This window comes from Coloeus monedula, assembly GCF_965178545.1.
Source record: "Coloeus monedula genome assembly, contig: HAP1_SCAFFOLD_158, whole genome shotgun sequence".
In the NCBI taxonomy this organism is placed as follows: domain Eukaryota; kingdom Metazoa; phylum Chordata; class Aves; order Passeriformes; family Corvidae; genus Coloeus; species Coloeus monedula.
In genome coordinates, this window is record NW_028120756.1 from 282,288 (window position 1) to 307,221 (window position 24,934).

Here is a 24,934-nt window from a genome sequence, read left to right on the forward strand (position 1 = left end):
TGGTGTCCCTTGTGTCCTCCCCAGGACTTGCGGGAAAACGCCTCGGCGGAGCGCAGCGCTGGGCGGGAGCGGCCGGCAGAGCACCGAGCGCGCTCCCCACTCCCTCCCGCCCGCGCCGCTGCGGAGACCCCGGCTTCGCCGGAATCGGCCACGTGCTGCACGGAGGGCAGCGCGGCAAAGGCGGTCGCCCCTCGTTACCCTAGGAAGGCCGGCCTCGGATCCCCGCTCTCTCCACCGGCACGGGCAGTGCCAGCAGACTGTCGCTGCGGCCGCCGCTGGCCGAAAGCCTCGCCGCGCACCGCCCGGCCGGCCCCGCCGCTCCGCGGGGTCACACGGCACCTGCCGTGGGCGGCAGCCGAGCGACAGCAAGCAGAAGCGCTCACGGCCGCGCCACTCGCCGCCCCGCCCGGGCGCTCCTCTCCTCGCGCTACCACGATGGCGCCGGCCCGCCCCGCCTTCCCCGTCGCCTGCGGCGCAACGCGGGTGCTCCGAGCCACGCAGCACGCGTGCGGCCGGGCCCTGCCGAGCCGCAGGCGGAGCCGGGGCACGGCCCGGGCGGGAGAGCTTCCGGCGAGGCTGGGCGGGCGGCGAGCGCGGCCGAGCGTGAACGCGCCAGGCGGGGTCGGCCGGCGGCGCGATGGGGAGCTAGATGGAGGCGGCAGCACCGCGCGGCATAAAAGAGCTGATCGTCCCGCAGCCGCCCGCTCCGCAGCCCCTCGGCTGCTGTCGAGAAGGGCCCCGGCCCTGGCCGCGCCGGTGGCGAGGTGGCTCCGCAGCCCGCGGCCAGCCCTGGCGGGGCAGGGGAGCACTGCGAGCAGCCCCGGCGCCGCGCAGCCGTCTGTAACGCGCGGTGGGAGCCGCCGGCAACTATTTGACACCTCCCGGGGGGCTGGGGCGGAGCACGGAGACCACGCAGCAGGTCGCTGCCGTTAGGGAAAATTAATCCACCATGCCTGAGGTTGATGTCCGAAAAGGAGACAGAGGAGTCCTGCAACATTCTCCGACTACAGGGAGAGTCCCTGGGGCTTTTCCCATGGGGTCTGTCAAACGGTTGCGGGATGCAGCCCCCTTTTAATGTCAAGTTCCCAGCCACAGCACCCTCTTCCTTTTCTCCACTGGCTGAGGTATTCGGGAGATACAGACTTCCGGAACTGCCTACTCTATGCCCTCCTCTAATATGCACCCCCCTTTTGGCATCGAAAAGGAAGAAAAAAAACCATTTCTAATGCTATTAAGTCTTTGTTGCCTTGCTCTAGGTTCAGGAATTTAACACGGCCTTGATTAATCAACAGTCTCTGATGATTAGTAACAGTTCTAGAGAACTAATCGTTTCTTCTGTTACTTCACTCCGCATAAGTTCCTAGCCTTGTCTACAGGCCAATTCACACGGTCTGTTTGTAAAGACTCATCCATCTCATTCCTTTTAATCCCTCCTTTTTTTATTTAATCTGTATTTGTCTTTACAAACCTTAATTACCATTGATTTAATTTTTTCTTCTTGAGTCTTCTGGGCTTTTGCTATTATTTGCAGTGACATCCTTTTCTGTCCTTTTCTAGTCATTTCTGGATCAGGTAGGCATGGCTGCTAGCAGCATCCCCTTGACCACCTGCTGAAAGAGCTGCACCCAGCATGGTGTCACGCATGGTCAAAAGATTAGAGTTGCTATTGCATAGAAGAGGAGAAATGGTATTCATTTAGCCCATAGCTGGCCAGTTAACCATGAAAACATGTCCCATTACCATCTTTTCAACACTTGGACAGGTCCATGAGCTGAGGTTATTTCCTCTGTTATTTGACCACTTTTCCGCTGTCATCTGCTTGCAAACAGCAGCTCGAGTCATTTAATTTCCCACAAACTCCTCCTTCTTCTGCTAACAGATAATCTAATACCATCCAATGTTGAAAATGCCACTTTCCTCATTGAAGTGGGTTGCTCAGCAAGACGGTCAAGAGCTGTGGCTGGCTGGTTGGTAATTATTTCTGAGACAGCTTGTACCCTAATTATCTCATTCAAATGATAAATGGGTTCCCAGGCATCTGGGATTAATTCCTTAGGTTGCCAAGTGGCTGGTCCATCATGTTGCGTAACTTGTTCTGGTGGCCATTCATCTTTTCCCCGTTTTGGGGTGCTCCCTGCAGCCAAGGCTGCATCAGCTGACTGCTTTTCTCGAATTAAATCATCACAGATTTGGATTCCTAAGCGATTTCCCTGAATTTGTAGTAGCAAAAAGAACAACGGTCTAATATACCCCAGGGATATACCATATCCCTGACCAGTTTGGAGGTAACCTGAGCTAAGCATGTTGGCCACAAATCCAATCATGTCCTTTCAAAGCCCGTGTTCCATTAGCAAAGGGGCCTTCCTACCCTTGGTCATCAATTGGTAGGTCAAAATACTGCGGGTTTCCCTGGCCTAACGGTCCTCCAACAATAGCTGCCCCACCATAAGGGTCACAGCATTTGCATTTCCAAGCTCCCACACAGGGTTCCCATCTACATTTACATCTGCAAGTTGCTTGCTTGGATTTGGAGCAGAACTCACTAAAAGGCTTTGAGTTCCAATCCGCTGTTGCCATTCCCACTGATAATCACAAACAACATGTCTTCTACTTGTGGGATTTTTGTGGGGACAGCTTAAGAATAGGTGGTCAAAAAAACCCCTTGTCCCTCCCCATTGCTTTACAGGCTTCCAAATGTTTTTGGTAAGTGTGGTAAGAACACCTTACGCAGCTACCATTAGTGAGCTGAACAGCTCTTTGATTGCAATTGTCTTGATATTTGGAACAATTGTAAGGAGGGCAATTGTGGGTCCAAACCCAATTGTTTAAAGCCAGAGGGAAAGTCAATTGACAAACGCCTTTTCCTACATAGACCCGCCCTGTCCTGTTTAGGCAATAAGTGCCTGTTGGAGAAGAATGAAGTGGCCATGGACTTCCTTCTTTGGCCCCAAATCCCATCCCATTGTGGCCCTCACATTGACCCACCATTTAGGTTCAGCTGGGCTAGCCAACCATGGCCACTCTTCAGATCCTCCTGGCCCTCCACAGAGCCAGCAATTGCTAAGGTGAAAAACTTTTGCTACTTCTTCTGCTAAGGCTGCAAATTGATTCTCCCACTCCTGGCCTAAACTTAGCTGACCATATAAAAGTAGAGTTATTAAGGAAAATGTTTTAATAGTGTGATCTAATTAGCTAGTCTAATTTTCCCGTTGTCTTCTGCACCACCTGTGGCAATTGAAGACACAGAAACTACTTAACGTGAAACAATGGCTGCAAGTATTAGCTCCCCAGTGAGTGGAGATTCTAGAGGAGGGATACCCATAGAGACTATTTCAGCAGGTGGTCTGTGGGTAGGCACGCAGGGCTTCCTCTGATGTCGAAGCACTGGCCCACTCCTGCAGAGTGTCAGTCACAGCCTCCCGGCCTTCTCCTCCAGCTGAGATGTGCAAATCTCTGAGGCTTCAGAGACCTTGACCCGAGAGTGACGGGTCCACCTGTGTCCAGCTGTCTTCATGGCTGTTTCTGTCGTCAGTGACACTTGGAATGGGCCACGCCATTTCAGAACCACTGGCGCTTCTTTCTACTCCTTAACTAGGACTCAATCTCCTGGTTGGATGTTACAAGCAGCAAAGTCCAAAGGTGGGGCTTGTGCCAGCTGAGCTTCCTGTTGAAGGGGTTCCACAAGAAGCAGTATCCTGGCCACAGATGGTTTTAAATATACATCACTTACCTCTACTCCCCCACTAGGTTGAGACTTACCCGGGTAATTCATAACCACGACGGAAAGGGGGAGAACGGAATCTCTCTTCTGGGTCGGGCTCTCATTCTCGCCAAAGCCAATGTCCAAAGCCCTAGCCATGGCATCTTGGTTTCTATTACCAGCTTCAAAAGGTGTTTATTTCTCTATTCATTGTTTTCTACCCGAGCCGAGCTCTGGGGGTGCCAGGGCCTATGGAGGTGCCATTGTGTTCCTAAAGAAGCCAAAACCCCTTGAAGGATATTTCCTGTCAAATGAGTTCCCCTATCTGAGTCTATTGCTTCTACAATGCTGTATCTTGGAAAGATTTGTTCCAAAAATGCCTTAATACCTGATGCTGTCGTTGCTGAAGCAGTTGGAAATGCTTCTGGCCACCTTGCTAGCTGACATACCATTACCAGAAGAGATGAAGCCTTCCCACTTGGGGCATCTCAGGAAAATCCACCTGGCATCTTTGGAAGGGACCTGCAGCCCAAGGCCTCCCTCCCCTGGCAAGTTCCTTTGTAACTTGGCTGTTTGCTTTAGCACAGATCAAGCAACCTTCAACAACTCGTTCTGCCAGTCTAAAAAGACCCCCAGCAACATCCAGCATGAGGAAGGCTTCTGCCAATCCTCAGGAGGTGCAAGGACTCTCTTCACGGAGTTCTTTTAATATTGGTAGGGCCAAAGCTTCTGGTATCTCTTGTTTGCCATCCCTTGTAAACCAATTATTGCCTTTTTTCTCTGCCACACGGCTTTTAACTGTATCTCAAACTCCTCTGGGAGAAAAGACAGCTTCCCGGCCAGTGATGGAGTCACTGCGAGCAAAGGGGGCATCTTGGAGAGTTCTGGCAGAAGTGTTGCTTTCTGACTTTCTTCATCCACCAAAAAGGAGACAGAGGAGGCCTGTAACATTCTTCAACTACAGGGAGAGGCCATGGGGCTTTTGCCATGGAGTCTCTCAACTGATTGCGGGACGCAGCCCCCTTTTGATGCGAAGTTCCTGGCAACAGCACCCTCGGAGGTACTCGGGAATTACAGACTTCCGGAACTGCCTACTCTAGGCTCCCCTCTAATATGCACCCCCCTCTTGGTATGGAAAAGGAAGAAAACGAAACTATTCCTAATGCTATGAAGTCTTTGCTGCCTTGCTCTAGGTTCAGCAATTTAACACGGCCATGGCTGAGCAACAGTCTCTGTCGATTAGTAACAGTTTCTAGAACTAAGACTTTCTTCTGTTACGCCCCTACCAGTAAATTCCTAGCCTTGTCTAAGGACGGATTCACACGGTCTCTTTGTAAAGACACATCTATGTTACTTCTTTCACTCCCACACCTTCTTGGCGATGGGATGGCTCCCCCCGGCACAGCACCTGGCACAAAACCCCCCTATGCACATACACACACACCTGCACTTACCCTGCACTCCGCTGCACACACACACACACACACCTCCCGCACACTAACACCCCCCTCCACATCCCCGCCATGCTACTTGCAGTGGCCCCGCCCCTGCCATCCCGGCCGGCTGGCAGCACTCACTCCTCACATGCCTTGCGTTTCCTTGCTGCCCCCTCTGTAGCCTTCCCTCAACCTGCCTTTTCTCCCCTGCCTTGCATTGACTTGCTCACCCATCCCCCACCTGACTTCCTTTCACATTCGTCTAGCTCTGGCCTCACCTTTCCTTTTCCTTCTAGCACCCTCATTGCCTTGCCTCGCCTCGCCTCGCCAAGCCACCACTTGCCTTGCCCTGCCCTTGAACCCCTCCCTTGCCTTGCATGACCTTGCTCACCCCTCCCCCACCTGGAATTCAAGACCCCTTTTCAATGCCATTTCATGGCCTTGCCCTGCCCTTTCTGCTCCTCCTAGGAATCTCAAAGCTCTCAAGCATCTCCCGTGTTTCAGGATCACAGGAGAGGAAGACCAGGGGAGGACGCGTGTTGCCACACTCATCTCTATGGGCAGCCTTGGTCTGGGAGCAATCCTTGCATGTCTTGAATCTTGCAAGGGCAATTCACATTTTGCCCTTGAGCTCGGGGACCAGAATGAGAGTTCTTTTGCCTACAAAGGAAAGCAGGTAGCTCAAGTCTTTGAGGTGCAGAGGAGACATGACCCACGCGGGATCAAGGCCACACAAAGCACTTGGTCCTGGCTACTTTTGTGTACCAGCAGTCCTTGAATGTACTTCTCACCTGCCTTGCCTGGCCTTGCCTTGGCAACACAACAGTTTCCTTGTCTTGCCCTGCTAGCCCTCTGGAGCCCTCTGGAGCCTTGCATTCCTTTGCATGGCCATGCCCCGCCCTTGACCTGCCTACCGCTTTCCTCCAAGGCCTTGACTTGCCAAGCCCTTCCTGTTTCTGCCTGGCCTTCCCATCAGTGGACTTCCCTTCCTACGGCCAGCCTTGCCTCTAACGTCTGGGCCTTCTCTTGCCTACCACTCCATTTGCTTTCCCCTCACTGCTCTGGCCTTGCTTACCTCTCCCTTGACTTGCCCACAATTGCCTGCACTTGCTTTGCAGCGCCTTGCCTGCATGGAAGGCGAGGGCAAGAGTGGTAGGCAGGGCAAAGCAAAGCCAGCAAGTTGTAGGTAGTGCAAGGCAAAGCAGCAGAGGCAAAGGAAGCAGAGCAAGGGTAGCTTAAGAAGAACTAGACAAGGTACTGAAGGCAAGGCAAGGCCAAGAGACTCGGAGTGCCTTTCCTTGCCAAGGCAAGGACATAAGTGCCAGTGTTGCTGGAGCAGATGTTAAGGTAGCACGGGGAGGAATAGAAAGTGCTGAGAACAGCGTGTGTGCTGCTAGTTTGAGGGGTGCAGTTGAAGTTGCAGGCAGCAAGAGCTTCCTCAGCCCGCACTGTTTTGAGCTCTGTTTTTGCCAGATGGTTTCAAGTTGGTGGGCAGAATCTGCGAGAGGGCAAAGATTGGTTTGGGCCAAAGAGGTTTGTCTGCCTCTTGGAGTGCGGTATAAAGAAGAGTCCGCTCTTGGAAGGGGAAGATGAGGGAAATCTTTTTGTCCTGAGGTGCTGTTGATTTGAGTGCAGGGACGTTTGCAACTTGCCTCTGCCCTTGGGGTGGTTTCGAGCAGCGCCAGGTGCTTGGCCTTCTTTTGCAAGTCGTCAGCGCCATCGTGTGCTTGTTTCGAGGAGCGCTGACAGTGCCGGGGAAAAAGCCAAGCGCTTCGCTGGCGCCGCCCCAGTCGTGTGCGAGCAGTTGGTGGAAGAGCTCCGCTGTGCATCTTGCCTCTTGGAGACGCAAAAGAATGTGATCCTGCGCGTAGCGGGGAAGCAAGAGGAATCTTTTCATTGTTGGCTGTGCAGTTTCTAAGCGGCAAAAGTCAAGGCAGCTGCAGCACGGCCTCTTTCTTTCAGAACCTTTTCTGTGCCATCATGAACATGCTCAACATGCAACTCGCACCCACTGAACTGCATCAAAGGTCCTGGAGAGACGCACTTTCCTTCAAGCTCTAGCTACCATCCTACCCTCCACCTCTCGCCGATCCCAAAGCCCTTCCGAACATGCAGCAGCTGCACGCAGAGAACAAGTGCTAGAAGAAGGCGTTGGCCTTCAGAGTCCCTCAAAAGTCTGTAAACTAGGCGAAACATTGCAGTGACCAGCACTTTCCTTCGCAACTATCTACAGAGCGTCATCACATTCTCTCAGAGTGGCTAAGTCCACCCTTGCAGCACAGCAGCGTTTCCGGCCACAGTTCGGACTGAGAGATGGGCCAGGTGAGAAAGCATTTGTTGACTATCCCTCGTCTCTGGAAGACTTGATACTCGCAGCGCAATCACGTCCACACACCTTCAGTGTGGCCAAGTTCAAGCAGCTAGAGCTCACAGAGACGGGAAAGTCAGGAGAGAAGCCGTTCCAAAAGTACCGTGTACTTACAGCAGCATTCAAACTGTGCACAGCACTCTACAGCACTGTAGACCGTGGCTTCTCTGACAAGACGTGCCATCCCATTGTTGGCTCTCGCAGCTCGCTTGCTAGCTGCTCTCCTGAAGAAAAGAACTAGGAGGAAAAGCCAATGCTGGGCTGCACCTTCCCCTTGCCTCACGTAAAGCCACTTCAACTCCCCGCTGCACTCTCTACTTCCCCTCTCCTTGGCATCGACCACTGGGTTTTCTGCATCTCGGAGCCCAAAGGTAAGCGCCACTGTTCCCAGGGATGCTTGGAAGAGGGAGAAGTAGTAGCACAAGTAGCTGCCGTTGAACTTCCTCCTTCTCAATGCTAACGTGAAGTCGGCAGGCAGGCGAGCGCCAGCCACGCTCCTTTCTCAGTTTGGACGCTGCGGACACGAGCCCGGTGCTCGGCGCCTTCGTTCGGCCTCTTTAGTAGCCATGTCGCGCTTTCATTCTGCCGGAGTCGAAGCGTCGTCTACTTGTGGCACAGAGAGCACGGTGCCGGCAGCCAAATGCTCCAGCCGACTGCTTCTGCCGACACACGCCTGGGCTATGCACTTTCCCTCTCAGCGACATACAGCAGCACATTCGCTCTAAATGTAAAGGGAAAGATTCTCGGCTACGTCTGGCACAGAGAACAGCTTTAGTTCAACGGGCTTACCCAGAGCATGCCCCCGGACGCGTGGAAACCTGTATTTGCACCACATTCCAGTCGCAGTCCTCTTTCCTTTACAGGCTGCACAGCGCCGGCAGATGGCCGTGCGCTCTGCACCTGCCTTCTCACTTCCAAGTAGCACCACGCACATTAGAGCCTTGCAGGGAGAGAAGACGCGGCTAGGCGTCTCGCCCAGAAGAACGTGGCAGGGCGAAAAGATGTTCTTCTTTTGTCTTCCTCGTCGCCCAGAGTGTGCTGCTGTGTTGAAAGTCTTGGCCAGCGAAAAGCTACACCAGCAAGTATTTCTCTCCTGATGCGTTGCGCTGAGCGAGAGCTGAGGAAAATCCTTGCACAGCACACTGTGGATGCGTGCAGTACACACGCTGAAGAGCGGCACGGCTAAAAGTCATCGCTGGGCTTCAGTTCTGTCCAGACAGCAGAAGGCGAAGAACGAAGCAGCTGGGCACCGGCTGCATGTACTCAGTGGAGCGAATTTCACATGTCCAGCCAAGAGCTGCTTCACAAGCAGATTCAGCTGAGAATGCTCTGGCTGCTTCACAAAGGAAGGCGCAGCCGTTGCACTCCTGGACACTACCTGGCCAGAAGCAGGTTCTTACACCTTCAATGCTACAGAGTCCATGCAGCTGGAGAACCCCCAGAAGGACTCGTCCAGCTAGAAGGCGTTCCTCAAGTACCCCCCTCTTCCAAGTAGCCTTGAAACTGAGCACAACACACTGCGGCTCGGCAGCTTCCTTCTCAGATAGACGTGCCGTCACACTATTCACTCTCGCAGCTCCGTTGCGCACTTGCAGCAGCTGCTCCCAAAGAAAAAGGCTCCAGAAGGAAAAGCCACTGCTGGGCTGCCCTTTCCCCTTGCCTCACGTCAAGCACCTGAAACTGTCCGCTGCACTTTCTATTTCCTTTCTCCGCCGTATGGCGAAACATTAACGTAATCGCAGTTCTTTCCTGGGAAAGCTGCAAGAGAAATAGGTAGCAGCACAAGTAACTGCAAGCTGGACATTAAGTTTCCGACTGCTAACGTGAATCCGGAAACAAGCACTCGAGGCAGCCACGCTTCCTCTTGCAGCCTGGGCGATGCACACACCAGCTCGGTGCTCTGCCTTCATTCTTACGCCCTTCGCAGCAGGTCGCGCTTTCGTTTTGCTGGAGACGAACCGTCGTCTACTTCTCGCCCAGAGAGCACGGTGCCGGCAGCCAAATGCTGCAGGCTGCTGCTTCTGCCGAAACACGCCTGGGCTATGCAATTTCTCTCTAGCGCTGAAGTAACACCACATTCTCTTTGCTTTGTAGCCAGCATCTTTGCGGAAAGATTCTCGGCTAGTCTGGCACAGAAAACAGCTTTATTTTAACCGGCTCAGCCGGAGCTTGCCCCGACGCGTGGAAACTTGTATTTGCACCACATTCCAGTCGCAGTCCTCTTTCCTTTACAGGCTGCACAACGCCGGCAGATGGCCGTGCGCTCTGCACCTGCCTTCTCACTTCCAAGTAGCACCGCGCACATTAGAGCCTTGCAGGGAGAGAAGACGTGGATAGGCGTCTCGCACAGAAGAACGTGGCAGGGCGAAAAGATATTCTTCCTTTCTCTTTCTTCTTGCCCGAATTGTGCTGCTGTGTTGAAAGTCTTGGCCAGCAAAAAGCTACACCAGCAAGTGTTTCTCTCCTGATGCATTGCGCTGGGCGAGAGCCGAGGAAAATGCTTGCACAGCACACTGTGGATGCGTGCAGTACACACGCTGAAGAGCGGCACGGCTAAAAGTCATCGCTGGGCTTCAGTTCTGTCCAGAGCACAGAAGGCGAAGAACGAAGCAGCTGGGCACCGGCTGCATGTACTTAGTGGAGCGAATTTCACATGTCCAGCCAAGAGCTGCTTCACAAGCAGATTCAGCTGAGAATGCTCTGGCTGCTTCACAAAGGAAGGCGCAGCCGTTGCACTCCTGGACACTACCTGGCCAGAAGCAGGTTCTTACACCTTCAATGCTACAGAGTCCATGCAGCTGGAGAACCCCCAGAAGGACTCGTCCAGCTAGAAGGCGTTCTTCAAGTACCCCCCTCCCCTCTTCCAAGTAGCCATGAAACTGAGCACAACACACTGCGGCTCGGCAGCTTCCTTCTCAGATAGACGTGCCGTCACATTATGCACTCTCGCAGCTCCGTTGCCCACTTGCAGCAGCTGCTCCCAAAAAAAAAGGCTCCAGAAGGAAAAGCCACTGCTGGGCTGCCCTTTCCCCTTGCCTCACGTAAAGCACCAGAAACCGTCCGCTGCACTCTCTATTTCCTTTCTCTGCCGTATGGCGAAGCATAAACCTAACCGCAATTGTTTCCAGGGCAAAGCTGCAAGAGAAATAGGTAGCAGCACAAGTAGCTGCAAGTTGAACTTTAAGTTTCGAGCTGCTAACGTGAATCCGAAAACAAGCGAGTGGCAGCCACGCTTCCTCATGCAGCCTGTGCGATGCACACACCAGCTCCGTGCTCTGCCTTCATTCTTACGCCCTTCGTAGCAGGTCGCGCTTTCGTTTTGCTGGAGGCGACCCGTCGTCTACATCTCGCGCAGAGAGCACGGTGCCGGCAGCCAAATGCTGCAGGCTGCTGCTTCTGCCGAAACACACCTGGGCTATGGAATTTCTCTCTAGCGCTGAAGTGACACCACATTCTCTTTGCTTTGTAGCCAGCATCTTTACGGAAAGCTTCTCGGCTACGTCTGGCGCAGAGAACAGCTTTATTTTAACCGGCTTAGCCGGAGCTTGTCCCCAACGCGTGGAAACTTGTATTTGCACCACATTCCAGTCGCAGTCCTCTTTCCTTTACAGGCTGCACAGCGCCGGCAGATCGCAGTGCTTCTCTGCACCTGCCTTCTCACTTCCAAGTAGCACCGCGCACATTAGAGCCTTGCAGGGAGAGAAGACGCGGATAGGCGTCTCGCCCAGAAGAACGTGGCAGGGCGAAAAGATATTCTTCCTTTCTCTTTCTTCTTGCCCGAATTGTGCTGCTGTGTTGAAAGTCTTGGCCAGCGAAAAGCTACTCCAGCAAGTGTTTCTCTCCTGACGCATTGCGCTGAGCGAGAGCTACGCGGACAGCGTGGACCCTGTGAAACAGCAAGAAAATGACTGTACGTCGAGCTGAGGAAAATCCGTGCACAGCGCACTGTGGCCGCGTGCAGTGTTCGCCCTGAAGAGCGGCAAAGCTCAAAGTCATCGCTGGGCTTCAGTTCTGTCCAGACAGCAGAAGGCGAAGAACGAAGCAGCTGGGCACCGGCTGCATGTACTTAGTGGAGCGAATTTCACATGTCCAGCCAAGAGCTGCTTCACAAGCAGATTCAGCTCAGAATGCTCTGGCTGCTTCACAAAGGAAGGTGCTGTGTTGCACTCCTGGACACTACCTGGTCAGAAGCAGGTTCTTACACCTTCAATGCTGCAGAGTCCATGCAGCTGGAGCACCCCCAGAAGGACGCGTCCAGCTAGAAGGCGTTCCTCAAGTACCCCCCTCTTCCAAGTAGCCTTGAAACTGAGCACAACACACTGCGGCTCGGCAGCTTTCTTCTCTCACACATTATGCATTCTTGCAGCTCACTTGCAGCAGCTGCTCCCAAAGAAAAAGGCTCCAGAAGTAAAAGCCACTGCTGGACTGCCCTTTCCCCTTGCCTCACGTCAAGCACCTGAAACTGTCCGCTGCACTCTCTATTCCCATCCTCCGTCGCATCTACCACTGTAGTGTCTGCATCTCGAAGCATAAATCCCGGCACAATTCTTTCCTGGGAAAGCTGGAAGAGAAATAGGTAGCAGCACATGTAGCTGCAAGTTGAACTTTGTGTTTTCAACTGCTAATTCGAATCTGAAAACAAGCGAGTGGCAGCCACGCTTCCTCTTGCAGCCTGTGCTATGCACACACCAGCTAGGTGCTTCTGCCTTCATTCTTATGCTCTTCGTACCATTTCGTTCTTTTCATTCTGCCGGCGTCGAACCGTCGTCATCTTGTCGCACAGAGGGCACGCCGGCAGAGAAACCCTCCAGAGAAACGCTCCAGGTTGCTGTCTCTTCCCAAACACACCTGGGCTGTGCACTTTCCTTCGCTGCCCTTGGTAGCACCACATTCTCTTTGCTTTGTAGCCTGAATGTAAAGGGAAAGAGTCTCAGCTACGTCTGGCACCGAGAACAGCTCTAGTTCAACGGGCTTACCGGGCGCTTACCCCGACCCGTGGGAACTTGTATTTGCACCACATTCCAGGGGTAGTCTTTCTTTCCTTTACAGCCTGCACAGCGCCGGCAGATGGCAGTGCTTCTCTGCACCTGCCTTCTCACTTCCAAGTAGCACCGCGTACATTAGAGCCTTGCAGGGAGCAAAGACGTGGATAGATGTGTGGCAGAGAAAATCGTGCACAGACGAAAAGATGGTCTTCTTTTGTCCTCCTCGTCGCCCAGATTGTGCTGCTGTGCTGAAAGCGTGCGTTTTATTACCCCTTCTCGCAGTAAGACTATGTGCTGCGTTGCAACTGTTGGCCAGCGGAAGGCTAATGCAGCAAGTGCTTCTCTCCTGACACATTTCTCTGAGCGAGAGCTTGTGCGGCCAGTTGGGCTCTGCGAAGCAGAAAGGCTGTACTTGCACGTAGCGCTGAGGAAAATCCGTGCACTGCGCACTGTGGATGCGTGCAGTACACACACTGAAGAGAGCCAAAGCTGAATGCTTCAGTTCTGTCCAGCGCCGGTAAGGGAGAAGAACGCAGCCCCAGGCCACTGGGCTGGTGTGTGCGATGACTAGGAGCTTTGCCGCTCTTCTGCGTGTATACTGCAAGCATCCACAGTGCGCAGTGCACGGATTTTCCTCAGCTCTCGCTCAGCAAAATGCATCAGGAGGGAAGCACATGATGGATTAGCCTTGCACTGGCCAACAGTTCCAACGCAGCACCACAGTCTTCTTGCGAGAAGGGGTAATAAAACACATGTATTGTCCCGGAACAGTTCTCTGGGCGAGCCGTAGCCGAGAATCTTTCCCTTAAGATAAAGACCACAACGCAGACAGAATGTGCTGCTACCTAGCGCTAGAGAGAAATTGCATAGCCCAGGCGTGTTTCGGCAGAAGCAGCAGCCTGCAGCATTTGGCTGCCGGCACCGCGCTCTCTGCGCGAGAAGTAGACGACGGGTCGTCTCCAGCAAAACGAAAGCGCGACCTGCTACGACGAGCGTAAGAAAGAAGGCAGAGCATGGAGCTGCTGTGGGCATCACCCAGGCTGCAAGAGGAAGCGTGCCTGCCACTCGCTTGTTTTCGGATTCATGTTAGCAGTCGGAAACTTGCAGCTACTTGTGCGGCTACCTATTTCTCTTCCAGCTTTCCCAGGAAAGAACTGTGCCGGGGTTTATGCTTCGAGATGCAGACATTACAGTGGTAGATGCGACGGAGAATGGAAATAGAGAGTGCAGCCGACAGTTTCTGGTGCTTCACGTGAGGCAAGGGGAAAGAGCAGCCCAGCAGTTGCTTTTCCTTCTGGAGCCTTTTTCTTTGGGAGCAGCTGCTGCAAGTGCGCAACGGAGCTGCGAGAGTGAATAGTGTGACGGCACGTCTATCTGAGAAGGAAGCTGCCGAGCCGCAGTGTGTTGTGCTCAGTTTCAAGGCTACTTGGAAGAGGGGGTACTTGAAGAACGCCTTCTAGCTGGACGCGTCCTTCTGGGCGTGCTCCAGCTGCATGGACTCTGCAGCATTGAAGGTGTAAGAAACTGCTTCTGACCAGGTAGTGTCCAGGAGTGTAACACAGCACCTTCCTTTGTGAAGCAGCCAGAGCATTCTCAGCTGAATCTGCTTGTGAAGCAGCTCTTGGCTGGACATGTGAAATTCGCTCCACTAAGTACATGCAGCCGGTGCCCAGCTGCTTCGTTCTTCGCCTTCTGTGCTCTGGACAGAACTGAAGCCCAGCGATGACTTTTAGCCGTGCCGCTCTTCAGCGTGTATACTGCACGCATCCACAGTGTGCTGTGCAAGGATTTTCCTCAGCTCTCGCTCAGCGCAATGCATCAGGAGAGAAACACTTGCTGGTGTAGCTTTTCGCTGGCCAAGACTTTCAACACAGCAGCACACTCTGGGCGACGAGGAAGACAAAAGAAGAACACCTTTTCGCCCTGCCACGTTCTTCTGGGCGAGACGCCTATCCGCGTCTTCTCTCCCTGCAAGGAAGGCTCTAATGTGCGCGGTGCTACTTGGAAGTGAGAAGGCAGGTGCAGAGCGCACGGCCATCTGCCGGCGCTGTGCAGTCTGTAAAGGAAAGAGGACTGCGACTGGAATGTGGTGCAAATACAGGTTTCCACGCGTCCGGGGGCATGCTCTGGGTAAGCCCGTTGAACTAAAGCTGTTCTCTGTGCCAGACGTAGCCGAGAAGCTTTCCCTTTACATTTAGAGCTGTATGTCGCTGAGAGGGAAAGTGCATAGCCCAGGCGTGTCGGCAGAAGCAGTCGGCTGGAGCATTTGGCTGCCGGCACCGTGCTCTTTGTGCCACAAGTAGACGACGCTTCGACTCCGGCAGAATGAAAGCGCGACATGGCTACTAAAGAGGCCGAACGAAGGCGCCGAGCACCGGGCTCGTGTCCGCAGCGTCCAAACTGAGAAAGGAGCGTGGCTGGCGCTCGCCTGCCTGCCGACTTCACGTTAGCATTGAGAAGGAGGAAGTTCAACGGCAGCTACTTGTGCTACTACTTCTCCCTCTTCCAAGCATCCCTGGGAACAGTGGCGCTTACCTTTCAGCTCCGAGATGCAGAAAACCCAGTGGTCGATGCCAAGGAGAGGGGAAGTAGAGAGTGCAGCGGGGAGTTGAAGTGGCTTTACGGGAGGCAAGGGGAAGGTGCAGCCCAGCATTGGCTTTTCCTCCTAGTTCTTTTCTTCAGGAGAGCAGCTAGCAAGCGAGCTGCGAGAGCCAACAATGGGATGGCACGTCTTGTCAGAGAAGCCACGGTCTACAGTGCTGTAGAGTGCTGTGCACAGTTTGAATGCTGCCCTAAGTACACGGTACTTTTGGAACGGCTTCTCTCCTGACTTTCCCGTCTCTGTGAGCTCTAGCTGCTTGAACTTGGCCACGCTGAAGGTGTGTGGACGTGATTGCGCTGCGAGTATCAAGTCTTCCAGAGACGAGGGATAGTCAACAAATGCTTTCTCACCTGGCCCATCTCTCAGTCCGAACTGTGGCTGGAAACGCTGCCGCTGCAAGGGTGGACTTAGCCACTCTGAGAGAATGTGATGACGCTCTATAGATAGTTGCGAAAGAAAGTGCTGGTCACTGCAATGTTTCGCCTAGTTTACAGACTTCAGAGGGACTCTGAAGGCCAACGCCTTCTTCTAGCACTTGTTCTCTGCGTGCAGCTGCTGCATGTTCGGAAGGGCTTTGGGATCGGCGAGAGGTGGAGGGTAGGATGGTACCTAGAGCTTGAAGGAAAGTGCGTCTCTCCAGGACCTTTGATGCAGTTCAGTGGGTGCGAGTTCCATGTTGAGCATGTTCATGATGGCACAGAAAAGGTTCTGAAAGAAAGAGGCCGTGCTGCAGCTGCCTTGACTTTTGCCGCTTAGAAACTGCACAGCCAACAATGAAAAGATTCCTCTTGCTTCCCCGCTACGCGCAGGGTCACATTCTTTTGTGTCTCCAAGAGGCAAGATGCACAGCGGAGCTCTTCCACCAACTGCTCGCACACGACTGGGGCGGCGCCAGCGAAGCGCTTGGCTTTTTCCCCGGCACTGTCAGCGCTCCTCGAAACAAGCACACGATGGCGCTGACGACTTGCAAAAGAAGGCCAAGCACCTGGCGCTGCTCGAAACCACCCCAAGGGCAGAGGCAAGTTGCAAACGTCCCTGCACTCAAATCAACAGCACATCAGGAGAAAAAGATTTCCCTCATCTTCCCCTTCCAAGAGCGGACTCTTCTTTATACCGCACTCCAAGAGGCAGACAAACCTCTTTGGCCCAAACCAATCTTTGCCCTCTCGCAGATTCTGCCCACCAACTTGAAACCATCTGGCAAAAAACAGAGCTCAAAACAGTGCGGGCTGAGGAAGATCTTGCTGCCTGCAACTTCACCTGCACCCCTCAAACTAGCAGCACACACGCTGTTCTCAGCACTTTCCTTCTCAGCTCTAGGTACCATCCTAAGCCTTCCCTCTCCCAGAGTCAGCATCCAAAGACAACGGCACCACGGACTGCTCACACACTAAAGGCACCAGGACAAAAGGCTCACAAGCTTGGCCTTTGCATTCCCACAGACAGCTCAACAGCTCTAAGCCAGAGAGAGCTCTGCCTCTTGGGAAAAGCCTTTAAAATCCCTAAGAGCACCTGATGTGCACATCCAAACCTGCTTTCCTTGCCAAAGAGAGCAACTACAAGCCCATCTCCAAAGAAACGGCATCCCCTCCTCCAAAATACAACACATCCATCCACTGATCCACCTCCAGTATTGAATAGATCCAACAGTTGCCCCTACACGCCCAGGGGCCAGAAGAGAAATGTCTTGCTGGACTATACCTCCCCATGCTACCTTAACATCTGCTCCAGCAACACTGGCACTATGTCCTTGCCTTGGCAAGGAAAGGCACTCCGAGTCTCTTGGCCTTGCCTTGCCTTCAGTACCTTGTCTAGTTCTTCTTAAGCTACCCTTGCTCTGCTTCCTTTGCCTCTGCTGCCTTGCCTTGCACTACCTACAACTTGCTGGCTTTGCTTTGCCCTGCCTACCACTCTTGCCCTCACCTTCCATGCAGGCAAGGCGCTGCAAAGCAAGTGCAGGCAATTGTGGGCAAGTCAAGGGAGAGGTAAGCAAGGACAGAGCAGTGAGGGGAAAGCAAATGGAGTGGTAGGCAAGAGAAGGCCCAGACGTTAGAGGCAAGGCTGGCCGTAGGAAGGAAAGTCCACTGATGGGAAGGCCAGGCAGAAACAGGAAGGGCTCGGCAATCCAAGGCCCTGGAGGAAAGCAGTAGGCAGGTCAAGGGTGGGGCATGGCTGTGCAAAGGAATGCAAGGCTCCAGAGAGCTAGCAGGGCAAGGCAAGGAAACTGTTGTGTTGCCAAGGCAAGGCAAGGATAGGCAAGGCAGGTGAGAAGTACATTCGAGGACTGCTGGCACACAAAAGCGGCCAGGACCAACTGCTCTGTGTGGCCTTGCTTGGCGAGGCGAGGCAAGGCAATGAGGGTCCTAGAAGGAAAAGGAAAGGTGAGGCCAGAGCTAGACGAATGTGAAAGGAAGTCAGGTGGGGGATGGGTGAGCAAGTCAATGCAAGGCAGGGGAGAAAAGGCAGGTTGAGTGAAGGCTACAGAGGGGGCAGCAAGGAAATGCAAGGCATGGGGAAGCACGTGAGGAGTGAGTGCTGCCAGCCGGCCGGGATGGCAGGGGCGGGGCAACTGCAAGTAGCATGGCAGGGATGTGGAGGGGGGTGTTAGTATGCGGGAGGTGTGTGTGTGTGTGTGTGCAGCGGAGTGCAGGGTAAGTGCAGGTGTGTGTGTATGTGCATAGGGGGGTTTTGTGCCAGGTGCTGTGCCGGGGGGAGCCGTCCTACTGCCAAGAAGGTGTGGGAGTGAAAGGAGTAACACAGATGTGTCTTTACAAAGAGACCGTGTGAATCCGTCCTTAGACAAGGCTAGGAATTTACTGGTAGGGGCGTAACAGAAGAAAGTCTTAGTTCTAGAAACTGTTACTAATCGACAGAGACTGTTGCTCAGCCAAGGCCGTGTTAAATTCCTGAACCTAGAGCAAGGCAGCAAAGACTTCATAGCATTAGGAATAGTTTCGTTTTCTTCCTTTTCCATACCAAGAGGGGGGTGCATATTAGAGGGGAGCCTAGAGTAGGCAGTTCCGGAAGTCTGTAATTCCCGAGTACCTCCGAGGGTGCTGTTGCCAGGAACTTTGCATCAAAAGGGGGCTGCGTCCCGCAATCAGTTGAGAGACTCCATGGCAAAAGCCCCATGGCCTCTCCCTGTAGTTGAAGAATGTTACAGGCCTCCTCTGTCTCCTTTTTGGTGGATGAAGAAAGTCAGAAAGCAACACTTCTGCCAGAACTCTCCAAGATGCCCCCTTTGCTCGCAGTGACTCCATCACTGGCCGGGAAGCTGTCTTTTCTCCCAGAGGAGTTTGAGATACAGTTAAAAGCCGTGTGGCAGAGAAAAAAGGCAATAATTGGTTTACAAGGGATGGCAAACAAGAGATACCAGAAGCTTTGGCCCTACCAATATTAAAAGAACTCCGTGAAGAGAGTCCTTGCACTTCCTGAGGATTGGCAGAAGCCTTCCTCATGCTGGATGTTGCTGGGGGTCTTTTTAGACTGGCAGAACGAGCTGTTGAAGGTTGCTTGATCTGTGCTAAAGCAAACAGCCAAGTTACAAAGGAACTTGCCAGGGGAGGGAGGCCTTGGGCTGCAGGTCCCTTCCAAAGATGCCAGGTGGATTTTCCTGAGATGCCCCAAGTGGGAAGGCTTCATCTCTTCTGGTAATGGTATGTCAGCTAGCAAGGTGGCCAGAAGCATTTCCAACTGCTTCAGCAACGACAGCATCAGGTATTAAGGCATTTTTGGAACAAATCTTTCCAAGATACAGCATTGTAGAAGCAATAGACTCAGATAGGGGAACTCATTTGACAGGAAAGATCCTTCAAGGGGTTTTGGCTTCTTTAGGAACACAATGGCACCTCCATAGGCCCTGGCACCCCCAGAGCTCGGCTCGGGTAGAAAACAATGAATAGAGAAATAAACACCTTTTGAAGCTGGAAATAGAAACCAAGATGCCATGGCTAGGGCTTTGGACATTGGCTTTGGCGAGAATGAGAGCCCGACCCAGAAGAGAGATTCTGTTCTCCCCCTTTCCGTCGTTGTTATGAATTACCTGGGTAAGTCTCAACCTAGTGGGGGAGTAGAGGTAAGTGATGTATATTTAAAACCATCTGTGGCCAGGATACTGCTTCTTGTGAAACCCCTTCAACAGGAAGCTCAGCTGGCACAAGCCCCACCTTTGGACTTTGCTGCTTGTAACATCCAACCAGGAGATTGAGTCCTAGTTAAGGAGCAGAAAGAAGTGCCAGTGGTTCTGAAATGGCGTGGCCCATTCCAAGTGTCACTGACGACAGAAACAGCCATGAAGACAGCTGGACACAGGTGGACCCGTCACTCTCGGGTCAAGGTCTCTGAAGCCTCAGAGATTTGCACATCTCAGCTGGAGGAGAAGGCCGGGAGGCTGTGACTGACACTCTGCAGGAGTGGGCCGGAGCAGTAGTCAGTGCTTCGACATCAGAGGAAGCCCTGCGTGCCTACCCACAGACCACCTGCTGAAATAGTCTCTATGGGTATCCCTCCTCTAGAATCTCCACTCACTGGGGAGCTAATACTTGCAGCCATTGTTTCACGTTAAGTAGTTTCTGTGTCTTCAATTGCCACAGGTGGTGCAGAAGACAACGGGAAAATTAGACTAGCTAATTAGATCACACTATTAAAACATTTTCCTTAATAACTCTACTTTTATATGGTCAGCTAAGTTTAGGCCAGGAGTGGGAGAATCAATTTGCAGCCTTAGCAGAAGAAGTAGCAAAAGTTTTTCACCTTAGCAATTGCTGGCTCTGTGGAGGGCCAGGAGGATCTGAAGAGTGCCTATGGTTGGCTAGCCCAGCTGAACCTAAGTGGTGGCTCAACACCTGACATCAGGTCCATACTAGGACGGGATTTGGGGCCAAAGAAGGAAGTCCATGGCTATAGGAGAAGGTTTCACGAAGGATGTCTGGACTTCAGGTGGCTCTCTTGAAAGCTGTTTATTGCATAGGCGAAGTTACAGCATTTCAGGGAGTGGCTATCCAGAGCCAGCCCTACAGCTGCCAGCTCCAGCTGTAGGCATACCTGAAGCCGCTTGCTGTTCAAGTTACAGAGCATTCTATACTTTTCTTTGCAGAGTATCTTAGCACGTAACAACCAATAAGCACCATACACAATACCTTGACATTGGCCTATAGCCTATCATAGCTACTACCATCACCATATTATAGTCATTATTATCCAATCACAAGAGTAAGTTACAATTTAAGCTTCCAGTGGAAAATTCTTAGACCTTTCTTCTTCTTGCTACATCAACATTTCTTGTTTGCCTGCCATATCTTTCTTTTTGCTAAAGACACCTTTTCTATTCACTTATGCTCTTCTTGAGACTTACTTACTTGGTGAAAAACATGTCTTTGTTTGTAATCACATACCTTTGTCCTGCTCCTAAAAATCTCCTTCCAACTCATCTCCAACCTTTGCCTTCTCAGTTACTCAGCGATCACTGTTTCAGCAAAACATCTTTTCTTCTATATCAAAACTTGTTTTCATTTCTACCTCATCCCCAGCTTCTACATTCTCAGACCTTGCTGCCAAGCCTACATACCTGTGAAACTTTCTTACCAAACTTTCATCCTCCCCAACACATGGCCACTTCATTCTTCTCCAACAGGCACTTATTGCCTAAACAGGACAGGGCGGGTCTATGTAGGAAAAGGCGTTTGTCAATTGACTTTCCCTCTGGCTTTAAACAATTGGGTTTGGACCCACAATTGCCCTCCTTACAATTGTTCCAAATATCAAGACAATTGCAATCAAAGAGCTGTTCAGCTCACTAATGGTAGCTGCGTAAGGTGTTCTTACCACACTTACCAAAAACATTTGGAAGCCTGTAAAGCAATGGGGAGGGACAAGGGGTTTTTTTGACCACCTATTCTTAAGCTGTCCCCACAAAAATCCCACAAGTAGAAGACATGTTGTTTGTGATTATCAGTGGGAATGGCAACAGCGGATTGGAACTCAAAGCCTTTTAGTGAGTTCTGCTCCAAATCCAAGCAAGCAACTTGCAGATGTAAATGTAGATGGGAACCCTGTGTGGGAGCTTGGAAATGCAAATGCTGTGACCCTTATGGTGGGGCAGCTATTGTTGGAGGACCGTTAGGCCCGGGAATCCTGCTGTATTTTGACCTACCAATTGATGACCAAGGGTAGGAAGGCCCCTTTGCTAATGGAACACAGGCTTTGAAAGGACATGATTGGATTTGTGGCCAACATGCTTAGCTCAGGTTACCTCCAAACTGGTCAGGGATATGGTGTATATCTTAGACCATTGTTCTTTTTGCTACTACAAATTCAGGGAAATCGCTTAGGAATCCAAATCTGTGATGATTTAATTCGAGAAAAGCAGTCAGCTGATGCAGCCTTGGCTGCAGGGAGCACCCCAAAACGGGGAAAAGATGAATGGCCACCAGAACAAGTTACGCAACATGATGGACCAGCCACTTGGAAACCTAAGGAATTCATCCCAGATGCCTGGGAACCCATTTATCATTTGAATGAGATAATTAGGGTACAAGCTGTCTCAGAAATAATTACCAACCAGCCAGCCACAGCTCTTGACCGTCTTGCTGAGCAACCCACTTCAATGAGGAAAGCGGTATTTCAACATTGGATGGTATTAGATTATCTGTTAGCAGAAGAAGGAAGAGTTTGTGGGAAATTAAATGACTCGAGCTGCTGTTTGCAAGCAGATGACAGTGGAAAATGGTCAAACAAATAACAGAGGAAATAACCTCAGCTCATGGACCTGTCCAAGTGTTGAAAGGATGGTAATGGGACATGTTTTCCTGGCTAACTGGCCAGCTATGGGCTGAATTGTTACAGCAGGGATTACTGTAACACGCCTATATCAAACCAGGAATCCCGTGGAAAAGAAGTAGATATGGACAGATTGGTGGTAGATGGTTCAGAGGTCTTTATTTCTCCAGCCCCATGGCCGGGGCTCTGCTCAGGAACTCCCCCAGTCACGGGACCCGAGGGTCCTTGGCCACACCGGGGAACACAAACCAACCAAGGGGGGAATGAAGCTGACCAGGGGCAGGGAAACCCCGTGTCTCCCCCCCAGGGCCCATCGCCCAGGGCTCCATGGCAGGGGGGGAGACCCCAACACTAAATGAATACCATTTCTCCTCTTCTATGCTATAGCAACTCTAATCTTTTGACCATACGTGACACCATGCTGGGTGCAGCTCTTTCAGCAGGTAGCAGCCATGCCTACCTGATCCAGAAACGACTACAAAAGGACAGAAGAGGATGTCACTGCAAATAATAGCAAAAGCCCAGAAGACTCAAGAAGAAAAAATTAAATCAATGGTAATTAAGGTTTGTAAAGACAAATACAGATCAAATAAAAAAAGGAGGGATTAAAAGGAATGAGATGGATGAGTCTTTACAAACAGACCGTGTGAATTGGCCTGTAGACAAGGCTAGGAACTTACGGGGAGTGAAGTAACAGAAGAAAGTATTAGTTCTCTAGAACTGTTACTAATCATCAGAGACTGTTGATTAATAAGGGCCGTGTTAAATTCCTGAACCTAGAGCAAGGCAACAGAGACTTAATAGAATTAGGAATGGTTTCTTTTTCTTTCTTTTCGATGCCAAAAGGGGGGTGCATATTAGAGGAGGGCATAGAGTAGGCAGTTCCGGAAGTCTGTATCCCCCTAATACCTCAGCCAGTGGAGAAAAGGAAGAGGGCGTTGTGGCCGGGAACTTGGCATCAAAAAGGGGCTGCATCCCGCAACCGTTTGACAGACCCCATGGGAAAAGCCCCAGGGACTCTCCCTGTAGTCGAAGAATGTTGCAGGACTCCTCTGTCTCCTTTTCGGACATCAACCTCAGGCATGGTGGATTAATTTTCCCTAACGGCAGCGACCTGCTGCGTGGTCTCCGTGCTCCGCCCCAGCCCCCCGGGAGGTGTCAAATAGTTGCCGGCGGCTCCCACCGCGCGTTACAGACGGCTGCGCGGCGCCGGGGCTGCTCGCAGTGCTCCCCTGCCCCGCCAGGGCTGCCTGAGGTCTGCGGAGCCACCTCGCCACCGGCGCGGCCAGGGCCGGGGCCCTTCTCGACAGCAGCCGAGGGGCTGCGGAGCGGGCGGCTGCGGGACGATCAGCTCTTTTATGCCGCGCGGTGCTGCCGCCTCCATCTAGCTCCCCATCGCGCCGCCGGCCGACCCCGCCTGGCGCGTTCACGCTCGGCCGCGCTCGCCGCCCGCCCAGCCTCGCCGGAAGCTCTCCCGCCCGGGCCGTGCCCCGGCTCCGCCTGCGGCTCGGCAGGGCCCGGCCGCACGCGTGCTGCGTGGCTCGGAGCACCCGCGTTGCGCCGCAGGCGACGGGGAAGGCGGGGCGGGCCGGCGCCATCGTGGTAGCGCGAGGAGAGGAGCGCCCGGGCGGGGCGGCGAGTGGCGCGGCCGTGAGCGCTTCTGCTTGCTGTCGCTCGGCTGCCGCCCACGGCAGGTGCCGTGTGACCCCGCGGAGCGGCGGGGCCGGCCGGGCGGTGCGCGGCGAGGCTTTCGGCCAGCGGCGGCCGCAGCGACAGTCTGCTGGCACTGCCCGTGCCGGTGGAGAGAGCGGGGATCCGAGGCCGGCCTTCCTAGGGTAACGAGGGGCGACCGCCTTTGCCGCGCTGCCCTCCGTGCAGCACGTGGCCGATTCCGGCGAAGCCGGGGTCTCCGCAGCGGCGCGGGCGGGAGGGAGTGGGGAGCGCGCTCGGTGCTCTGCCGGCTCTCCCGCCCAGCGCTGCGCTCCGCCGAGGCGTTTTCCCGCCCGTCCTGGGAAGGACACAAGGGACACCAAAGTTGGAGCTTAGCTGTCAGGGGAAACAACTTCCCTCCACTGGCGACCTCCTTTTCCCTCTGATTCAGCTACCTTGTGGTAGGTGCGATGGTGCTGAAGAAGGGTGGCGGCTGGGCACAGTTGCTGGCATAGGTGGTGCGAGAGCTCCACGCAAGCAGCTTGGAGTGGCATATGTGAGGGTAGGAAGGTACGGCACCCACAGCTGAAGGTAAAAAAAGTCAGGGCATGTCATCAGCCGCAGTCGTGCTAAGTTGTTCATCTTTGCAAACTGCTTGCCGAGTTGTTCCTTTTCTTAGGTAATGGGGGTTTGTATCAACCAGAACTGCATATGGTCAGTATTTGCAGAGAAGGTTATTTGGACTGTTGTTGAGGTGAGTGTAGCAGTTTCTATGGCATTCTGCAAAAAAGTGACAGGTCTCTCTGCGTTCCCCAATTCTTAACAAAAATGAAGTTAACAAAGCCCTGAAAAGAGGTTTTACAAAACTTCAGGGATTTTTTCCTACGAGTACTGTGGAGACAACCATAGTCACCTTGTCTTTCCAAAAGTGAAGGTTACATCTTTTTGTCCAAGAGCATCAAGTGCTTTTGATCAGCGTTTGTGTGCATGCATTAGCCTTGTTCTTGTTCTTCCTTGGAGAACTTTTACAATCCTCAGATGATCTGTGTAGGCTGCAGACTGCAGTGGTGAACTTGAAGGCTTCCAGCAGAAGGGAGATGCTGTCCACGTTTTGGATTTTCCTTAGTCTGAACTGATGATCTGTCATTTGCATGTTTGTTTAGCTGTGCTTAGAATAATTGATAAGTTGGTGTATAGAATAAAGACAATTACCAATTTCCTCCCTTTGTGGGAGCCCATCCAAAAGTCACGCAAGAAGAAACTTAGAGGTCACTAAAGTAATTAGAATTGTTAAGACTCAGAAAGGCATAAAGGTCAGAGTGAGGAAGATGAGTTACTTCATCTTCCTTAGGACCACTGACCCAATTCAAGACCACCGACTCCATTCAGATCACACGCTACGCATGCTTAATGACA